General features: G+C 45.3%; 1 long non-coding RNA gene across 1 annotated transcript; it reads left to right on the top strand.

The window, feature by feature from the left end:
• The first annotated feature begins 1217 nt into the window (after window positions 1-1217).
• Window positions 1218-5417, top strand: LOC113899260. Its single transcript, XR_003512883.1, has 3 exons — window positions 1218-2177; window positions 2317-2528; window positions 4238-5417. It is a non-coding gene; the product is annotated as an uncharacterized LOC113899260 (long non-coding RNA).
• The last annotated feature ends 4321 nt before the right edge of the window (window positions 5418-9738 follow it).

Below are 9738 nucleotides of genomic sequence, written 5' to 3'. Positions count from 1 at the left end.
GTCTTTAACTTAATCACTTTTATAAGAGTCCCTTTTATAAGGTAACATTCATAATTTTGGGGATTAGGACTTGGACACCCTTGAAGACATTACTTTGCTGACAAAGGTCCGTATAGTCAAAGCTATGGTTTTTCCAGTCATCATGTATGGATGTGAGAGTTGGACCATAAAGAAGACTGAGCACCAAAGAATTTATGCTTTTGAACTGTGGTGCGGGAGAAGACTCTTGAGAGTCCCTTGGACTGCAAGGAGATCAAACCAGTCAATTCAAAAGGAAATCAACCCTGAATATTCAGTGGAGGGACTGATGCTGAAGCTGAAGCTCCAATATTTTAGCCGCGTGGTATGAGGAGCCAGCTTATTGGAAAAGACCCTGATGCTGGGAAATATTGAGAGCAGGAAGAGAAGGGGATGACAGAGGATGAGATGGTTGGATGGTATCACCAACTCAATGGACATGAATTTGAGCAAGCTCTGGGAGACGGTGAAGGACAGGGAACCGTGGCATGCTGCAGTCCATGGGGTCACAAAGAGTCAGACACAACTGATCAGCTGAACTACAACAACCCTTGTGGGGGCCATTGTTCTACCAACCACACCTTCCAAGACCAGATCTCATTTTTCTTTCCCTTGAGCCTCTTCCCTGCTCCCAGTGCAAGTTTCCACTCCAGCTGACCTGGGGTTCTCACAATCTCACCCTATGCTCATCCTGGCCTCCAAATTTTCTCGTAATGTCCTTACCCTTGTCTTGACTTTTCCATGTTCTCACCATCTTTTCGGGCCTCTGGAAGCCCACCTCTTTGGGGAGGGAGATTGTAGCCCATCTTTTCTTCCTTGTCAGATTCCTCTCACTCATTGTTAACATAACGATGTTGTTGTTCAGTCACTAAGTTGTGTCTGACTTTTTATGACCCCATGGACTATAGCATGCCAGGCTTCCCTGTTCTCCACTCTATCCTGGAGTTTGTTAAAATTCATGTCCATTAAGTCAGTTATTTTATCTAACCATCTCATCCTCTGTTGTCCCCTTCTCCCACCTTCAGTCTTTCCCAACATCAGGCTCTTTTACAATGAGTCAGCTCTTCTCATCAGGTGGCCAAAGTATTGGAGCTTCAGCTTCAGCATCAGTCCTTCCAATGAATATTCAGAGTTGAAAGAGGAGAGTGAAAAATCTGCTTAAAACTTGACATTCAAGAAACTAAGATCATAGCATTGGGTCCCATCATTTCATGGCAAACAGAAGAGGACAAAGCAGAAGCAGTGCCAGGAGGCATAATAAGACCCTGCCAGCTCTTTTGTGTATCTGTCTTATCTCCTTGAGGGCAGAGACTGAGCTTCAATCATTGGCTTGTTGGATTCAATAAATTTCAGACCAACACATTATTCTACCTAGTGAGGAAAGAGCCACGAGGCATTTATGTGATGTCAGGAAGCAAAGAAATGAAGACATACAGTGTGGAAACTGAGCAGCAGGCTGCCCCTCATTGAACAGAATGAATGGGAACAAGGCATGGCCGCCAACAGGCTTGGGTCAGCTCTTAAGAAGAATCCCCTGGTCCCCGAGTTTTGAGTCACCGGATTACTAGGGTGGGCCGTGGACGCTCAGGCTTGGCTTCGTTTAGGAATAGGTTAACAGACTGGCCCTCAAGGGTGACCAGGATGTAATTGTGCTTAGAATCAGGGAATGAACCGAATGACCCTTTTGTTCTAGGAATTTATGTGAATTGGGTCTGGAGTAAGCATCACCTCACTCTGTTCACTTTCTATTCTCTTCCTCTTCCCATCTGGGATCCTTTGGGACTGAGTTGAACCACACGCCTGATCAGGAAAAAAATCTGAAAAAGAAGTTACCTGTAAGCACACTGCTGGGCAGCATCTGTCTATGCTTCCTAGATTTAGATGCAAGCATCAGGATAATAAATGCTATCAATGAATGCTAGCTGCTGTAAGCATCTCCAAACCTCAGTGTCTTAACATCATAAAGATCTCTTTTCCCTCCTCCACAGTCAAATGCCACCTGGGAAGCCCTCCTGGGACCTGTCCTCCAAGTGGGAGCCCAGGGATCCAGTCTCCTTACATCCTCTGAAACCATCATCTTCACGCATGACCTCCAGGGTCATGATGGAAAAGGAGTGTGCATCAGAGACCACGCAGGGTGTGAATGGCCAAGCCCACAGGTAACTCTCAGACCTTCTGCCCACTTTCCACTGGCCAGAACCCAGTAGAATGGCCAACCTGACTTCAAGGGTGGCTGGGAAATGTGTCCTCCTGAGGACATGGACTCTGACCGTCTCGCCTTGTCCACTTGTACTACAGCACGTCTGCACGGACCAGACATCGCCTGTGGCCACATCTGAAAGTTTGACTAATATGACAGTTCATCCTGATACTCACAGATGTCTGGGGACAAGGGGACCAAATCTTGTTCACTTGACCAGGCCACTGACTGGTGATGCTATCGTATCAACGCAGCAAAGATGTTCCTGCAACTCCTGACAACCTGTCCAGCCTGTGCACACAACCTAGAGGTAATTTTCTATAAATACTAATGCCCGGTCAAAGACCCAAGTAGATGTATCCCTAAAGAAGACATACAGATAGCCAACAGACACACAAAAAGATGCTCAGAGAACTGCAAATCAAAAGTACCGTGAGGTATCACCTCACTCTGATCAGAATGGCCATCATTCAAAAGTTGACAAACAATAAATGCTGGAGAAGGTGTGGAGAAAAGGGAAGCCTCCTACATGCTGGTGGGCATGCCAATTGGTGAAGTCTCTACGGAAAATAGAACTGAAAATAGAACTACCATATGATCCAATAATCCCACTCGGGCATATAGCTGAACAAGATTCACTGCAGCACAATTTAAAACAGCCAAGGTATGAAAGCAACCTAAATGTCCATTGACAGAGGAATGGATAAAGAAAATGTGGTACATATATACAATGGAGGGTTTCCCAGGTGCCACTAGCGGTAAAGAACCTGCATGCCAACGCAGAAGACATAAGAGACATGGGTTCAATCCCTGGGTCAGGAAGATCCCCTGGAGAAGGACGTGGCAACCCACTCCAGCATTCTTGCCTGGAGAATCCCACGGACAGAGAAATCTGGTAGGCTACAGTCCATAGAGTCACAAAGAGTCAGACATACATATCCTAAGTATATGTGAGTTAGGATGGATATACAATGAAAGTGAAAGTGAAGTCGCTCAGTCGTGTCCGACTCTTTGCGACCCCGTGGACTGTAGCCCACCAGGCTCCTCTGCCCATGGGATTCTCCAGGCAAGAATACTGGAGTGGGTTGCCATTTCCTTCTCCAGGGGATCTTCCCGACCCAGGGATTGAACCCAGGTCTCCCGCATTGCAGGCAGATGCTTTAACCTCTGAGCCACCAGGGAAGCCCCTGGATATACAATGGAATATTATAAATATACAATGGAATATTATAAATACAATGGAATATTACTCAGCCATAAAAAGAATAAAATAATGCCATTTGCAGCAATACGGATGGCCCTAGAGATGATCATACTAAGTAAGGTAAGTCAGAGAGAAACACACCTCAGATCAACTGAGTCACATTTGGTCTTTTTATGGCTGAGTAATATTCCACTGTATATATGTACCACACTTCTTTATCCATTCATGGGAAGGAGGCTCAAGAAGGAAGATACATATATATATATATATATATATATATATATATACACACACACACATATATATATATCAGCCATGAGACATATATATATGTTTATATATATATATATATATGTTGTAGTACAGCAGAAACCAACACAACTTTGTAAAAAAAATTATCCTCCAATTAAAAATAAATTAAAAAAACAAATGTGTGATATCACTTATATGTGAAATCTAAAATATGATACAAATAAACTTGTACACAAAACAAAAACAGGCTCACAGACATAGAAAGCAAACTTATGGTTACTAAAATGGAAGGAAGGGATGGATAACTTAGGAGTTTGGGAACTCCGGGAGTTGATGATGGACAGGGAGGCCTGGCGTGCTGCAATTCATGGGGTCGCAAACAGTCGGACACGACTGAGCGACGGAACTGAACTGATATATGAAATACATAACCAACAAGGACCTACTGTATAAAACAGGGAACTATATTCAGTACCCTATAATAAGATGTAATGGAAAAGAATCTGAAAAAGAATATCCATACCTAGGAACTGGGACTTTGTTTTGTCTTTCTTTTCTTACAGTTTAACTAAGAACCAAGTTCCAGGTCATTTGGTTTCATGACAAAGGAAACAAAAGTGGGCCTTTTCAACCTTAAACCTCAGTCAGCCAGAGTGACCACACCTGCATGAGGTCAGCAAGGCTGCCAGGCCCTGAAGGCACCAACCGTCCCTCCCGTGTCCACTGGCTGGGCGGGCAGGGGCTTGCCAAAGATGACCTGCGGGCAGCTTTCCAGGCTGTTTCACCCCTAGCCCTCCCATCTCAGTCCTCACCCCCCTACAAAGCAGTCACAGCTTCCGTCAGCGGGGGAAGCTCCAAAGGCAACAATCTTTGCCACACGCTTCTGCAAGAAAGGGAACCTGCTTTGCAAAGTCCGATAGCATTTTTTTTTTTACCATATAAAGGGTAGTATGGTCAAAATCCACACTTTTCCCTGTCTCTAATTCTTTCAGAGTTTTAAATGCTTTACTGCATTGCTTACATTCAGCGAGGAAATGAATGCATGTGAAAATGCTTCCAAGCACCATGCCTGACACGCAAAAAATGTGAATTGCTCTATTTATAAATGACCTTTTCTGCCTGGTTTTAGTTGTCTTCATAGTCTCACTGAGACTGTTCCCCTCCCCACTGAAACGGGAATTCCGGTATCAGTGTCCGGATCTTGGGTTCTTGCTGTGAGAGGAGAAGAGGCGGGTCTCTTCCCAGGAAGAACTGTGGTCCTATGGCCGCTCTGACTTCAGAATCCTGCCGGCAACCTACCTTCTTCCCCAAATTTCCAATGACTTATTCCCAACGCCTCCTGCCTAGTGCTCCCTGAAATAACATTCTGAGGCAGTCTGCGTCCAGGAGGCCTCTGGAATGTTCTTCAAGTAAATACCATAAGAATGTGTAAGAACTTACCAGGACACGGGCTATTGGATGCTCGTCTTGACCGTATGCTGTTCACACGTCTCTTTCGGTGGCACAAGACAAAAGATTCTCTCTTCCATACCTTTGCTGAAATAGCCTGTTGAAGATTCACCTCCTGGGGGAAAACAGATGGAAGCCTAGATGCCTTTGAACTTAACCGTTTTATGTGTTTTCTTAACATTTTGGGCTGGGACATCTGTCTTTGCTTAAAAGCACATCTATTTATATCAGCAACCGTTTACATTGAGTCCCGGGAGGCTGATTCACACAGATGTTGTATTATGTGGGTTTTTAAATACAATTCACTTTGAAAAAATGTGGCATTCATTTCTACTCCACTCCTTCCCCCACTCAAGTTGAAGCCTAGAAATCTACAAACCTTAGATTTCTGGGTAGGCAGCATACACCATACGTCCTTTGGGCTTGCGTAACACGTGACTCAGGTTATTGCGTGATGGATGAACGGATGAATCAGTTTTTTAGGAGGAGGCCTGGAGGACAGTGCTTCTGGAGGAGCTGGCTTGCTTAGAAGACTGGAACGAGGTGACTCATTCAAACAGAGACCAGCGCGGAGGCTGGGAGCCGCACACCCAGTGATGTTTACATAGCCACTGCCCTGGCACGGAGCACGGGGCCTGGGTAGCTTGGAAGTGGGTGGGAAAGGCTGAGGCTGGTGTTTTAGAGGGCAGTGATGCCAACAAGGCAGAGGCTGATGGGGATCTGGAGGAGAGACCCAGGGTGAAACCACACTCCGCTCATCTGAAAGCTGTGCTCGGGCAGTGAGATTTCTTAGGCGTGGTGGATTCTTCTGGTCTCTTCTCCATAGGTCTGTGCTGGCTCCAGGTGGTGGGGGTGGGGTGGGGGTTTGGGGTGGAGGGGTGCTTCCGGCTTTCAGGGGCCCCAGGAGGTCTGCATTGCCTTTAGGGGAACAGATCCACTAACAGAACCCTGTTGTGTTTGTCTATTTGATTGTCCTTCTTGCTGGCTTCTCTCTCTCTCTCTCCTTTTTCTTTTTAAAAATATTTATTTGGCCACACTGGGTCTTCGTTGTGGCATGCAAACTCTTGGCTGCGGCCCATGGGGGCTAGCTTCCTGACCGGGGGTCAAACTGGGCCCCCTCCTGCATTAGGAGCACAGAGTCTCAGCCACTGGACTCCAGGGAAGCCCGTCACTGCCTTCTCTTCATCTTGCCCAGATCCATCACACTCATCAGTGGCACACAGGAAATTTACTCCCATTCAACTCACATTTGCCTTGGATTTGTACCTGTAGAGAGTTCTTACTGATGGGATGGAATTTGTGAAGCCATTTCGTCCTTATTCTGTGAAGTGACATGTGTGAGCATATATACACAATGGCTTCTTTTATTGAAGGATACTTTCTGCTGACTCAAGGCCGCTTAAAATGAACTTAGGATGATGAACGTGATTTCGTAAAACCAGTGGAAGAAAAATGACAGCTGGGACATCTGGACATTGAAAATAAAACTTCAGGGACTTCCCTGGCAGTCCAGTGGTTAAGACTTTCCCTGCAAGGGCTTGGGTTTGATCCCTGGTCAGGGAACTAAGAACGTGCAAGCTGTGCAGGGCAGACTTTTAAAAAATGATAAAATAAATATTTTGGGTTTTTTTTATTAATACATTTTAAATTTTAATTGCAACACCAGCCTTCACCACAAATTGAGTGATTCTAGCAGTTCCTCAGTCATGGTCTTTCACATCAGGAAACCTGTTATTCCAGGCGAGGTTTGAAGTTTCACTTTGTCGTTGACTTGCATTGTTTTTGCACTTTGTTTTCTGATGGTTTCGCTGTTTGTTTACAAGACTGATGTAGACATCAGCCCAACTTTCTGTAGGCCTGGAGTTGGGTGTTGGGGGTGGGTTTGAGTGTCAGCTCCTTCTCTAAGTGGTGGGTCCATTAGAGAATATTTAAGAAGTATGGTTACTTTGGCTTTACTATGCAATACTGTCGTAAGTTCAGAAGGAATATCCCGATAAATAGAACCCTCTTTGATACATATTAGTCTTCATTATGAGCAAGGCACTTTATTCCCATTAATTCACCTGAACCTCATAATGATTCAATAAGTTAACTGTGACTGTTCCGTTTTATAGATACAAAAATCAGAGGCTCAGAGAGGTTGAGTGACATGCCTGATGTCACACAGTAGATTCCGGAGGAGCGGAGATCCATAGTCAATTGTGCCTGATTTCAACACAGGTGGCCCCAGCCTCTCCACACCCTTCATCCAAGTCAACCGTGCTGGGTGGCCAAACATCTAAGGGTCAAATCCACCCACCCACAGTAACCAGCCGTCATTTTTCCAAATCTCTGACCTGGATTAAAAGGAACTCTCTCAATTCAATTGAAAGGTGCAACCAGTGGTGGAAGCTGGTTTAGGCCAAACCTGAAACAGGACATCATCTTAATCCTATGGGCCTCTGTTATGAGCCACTCCAATCCTCTCACTGTCTCAGAGCATCTGTCTGAACTTCAGAGCATCAGAAACATTCCCACAAGGAATAACAGTCCAAGGACAACAGAAACCCTGCCTGGCAGTGACTGTCTCTGTAGACCAGGTACACTTCGTTGCTGGATTTGAGCAAGTTGACATCCCAAGTGGCGTCAGTGGTAAAGAACCCGCCTTCCAATGCAGGAGACATAAGAGACGCAGGTTCAATTCCCCGAGTTGGGAAGATCCCCTGGAGGAGGGCATGGCAACCCACTCCAGTGTTTTTGCCTGGAGAATTCTATGGACAGAGGAGCCTAGTGGGCTACGGTCCATAGGGTTGCAAAGAGTCTGACACGACTAAAGCTACTTAGCTGAAGAAGGCACTGCAGGACCCTCATGGTTAGGACAGTTTTCTGGTGAACTTTCCAACAGTATTTTTAAAAATTTATTTATTTTTAATTGAAAGATTACTTTGCAATATTATGTTGGTTTCTGCCATATATCAACATGAATCAGCCAGAGGTATACCTATGTCCCCTCCCTCTTGAACCTCCCTCCCACCCCTCTAGGTTATCACAGAGCCCCAGTTTAAGTTCCCTGAGTCACACAGCAAATTTCCTGGCTCTCTATTTCACATATGGTAGTGTATATTCCCAACCCACTCCAGTGTTCTTGCTTAGAGAATCCTGTGGACGGAGGAGTCTGGTGGGCTGCTGTCTATGGGGGTCGCACAGAGTCGGACACGACTGAAGCGACTTAGCAGCAGCAGCAGCAGTGTGTATTTCAACAGTATTTTACAGGGTCTTTGCTGTCAACCAGTGGAACAGGCAGTCAGCAGCCTGACACTGAAGATGATTTTTACTTGTTTTTACTGTGTTCTGTCTGGAAAAGATTCTGGTGAAAATGTCAGATCCTCCGTAGATGCTAAATGTACAACGCTGACTCTGGCAGGTGGAGGGGAGCTGAGTCACCTCACCGGGTGTTTGTTTTGGTGGCCCCTGATTGGCTGCTGCGCCTGGGGCCCCGCCCACAGGGAGTGATGCTGCGTGAGGTGATGGTTCATAGCACGGAGATCAGGTCTCTAGGACAAATCGGATCTTTGCAGGTGAGCTCCCTAAGTAGGTGAACCTAAAGGCCAGCCGGAGGAGATCTTGTGCTGGCCAAATCACTGTTTCGTTCTTCAGTTTCCTCACTTCTAACATGTAAAAACAACACCACCACCACCACCAGGATCCTGGAAGTATTCTGAAATCAGATGAAATTTAGATGGATAAAGTTTGTGAGTGTGTTGTTAGCTGTAAAAAGCCGATTTCTAGGGAAGGGCTGATGAAGAGCGATTGCAGTTTGTACACAAAGTGAATTTTCTTTTTAATTTAAAATTGCTATGCTGTCACTTCAGTCGTGTCCGACTCTTGTGCGACCCCATAGATGGCAGCCCACCAGGCTCCTCCGTCCCTGGGATTCTCCAGGCAAGAACACTGGAGTGAGTTGCCATTTCCTTCTCCAATGCGTGAAAGTGAAAAGTGAAAGTGAAGTTGCTCAGTCGTGTCAGACTCTTAGCGACCCCATGGATTGCAGCCCAACAGGCTCCTCCATCCATGGGATTTTCCAAGCAAGAGTACTGGAGTGGGGTGCCATTGCCTTCTCCGAATTTAAGATTAATGCTTGTTTAATGACAATATCATATTGCCACGTTTGAAGACACTGTTTTGGAAGAAGACATCTGGGCATTCAAATCCAGAGAAAATCAAAACCAGAACATCCCAACATAGCGCTTCAAGGAAACAAAACTTCCATGAACTTGACACTGAGGACTGAACTTCTGAAGCTGATGTTAGACTGTATCCTAAATGACTCTCATTAACAACGCTCTCACCATCATAGTTACCAGAAAGGTCATTTATATGATACATTTAAGTTTGAGATACAACCACCATCCCACTGCCAACCCCCATGTAATGAACTAGATTCCAGTCCCTGTTAATCATTTGTGTAGGGTGTATATTTGGATGTGATGTATCTGCAATTAGGCTTAATTAAAACCACCCACTTCGGGCATGCTGAAAGACCAGCATTTAAAAATAGGAGCTGAATAATCAGGGTCGTTAATAGGAACTGATTATTTAGTTTATGAGAGCTTAAACGTAAATAGGGATCAGCAGC

Source organism: Bos indicus x Bos taurus, chromosome 1, assembly GCF_003369695.1.
Source record: "Bos indicus x Bos taurus breed Angus x Brahman F1 hybrid chromosome 1, Bos_hybrid_MaternalHap_v2.0, whole genome shotgun sequence".
Lineage (NCBI taxonomy): Eukaryota > Metazoa > Chordata > Mammalia > Artiodactyla > Bovidae > Bos > Bos indicus x Bos taurus.
The sequence above is the reverse complement of the archived record's forward strand: the minus strand, read 5'-3'. Positions and strand labels throughout refer to the sequence as shown.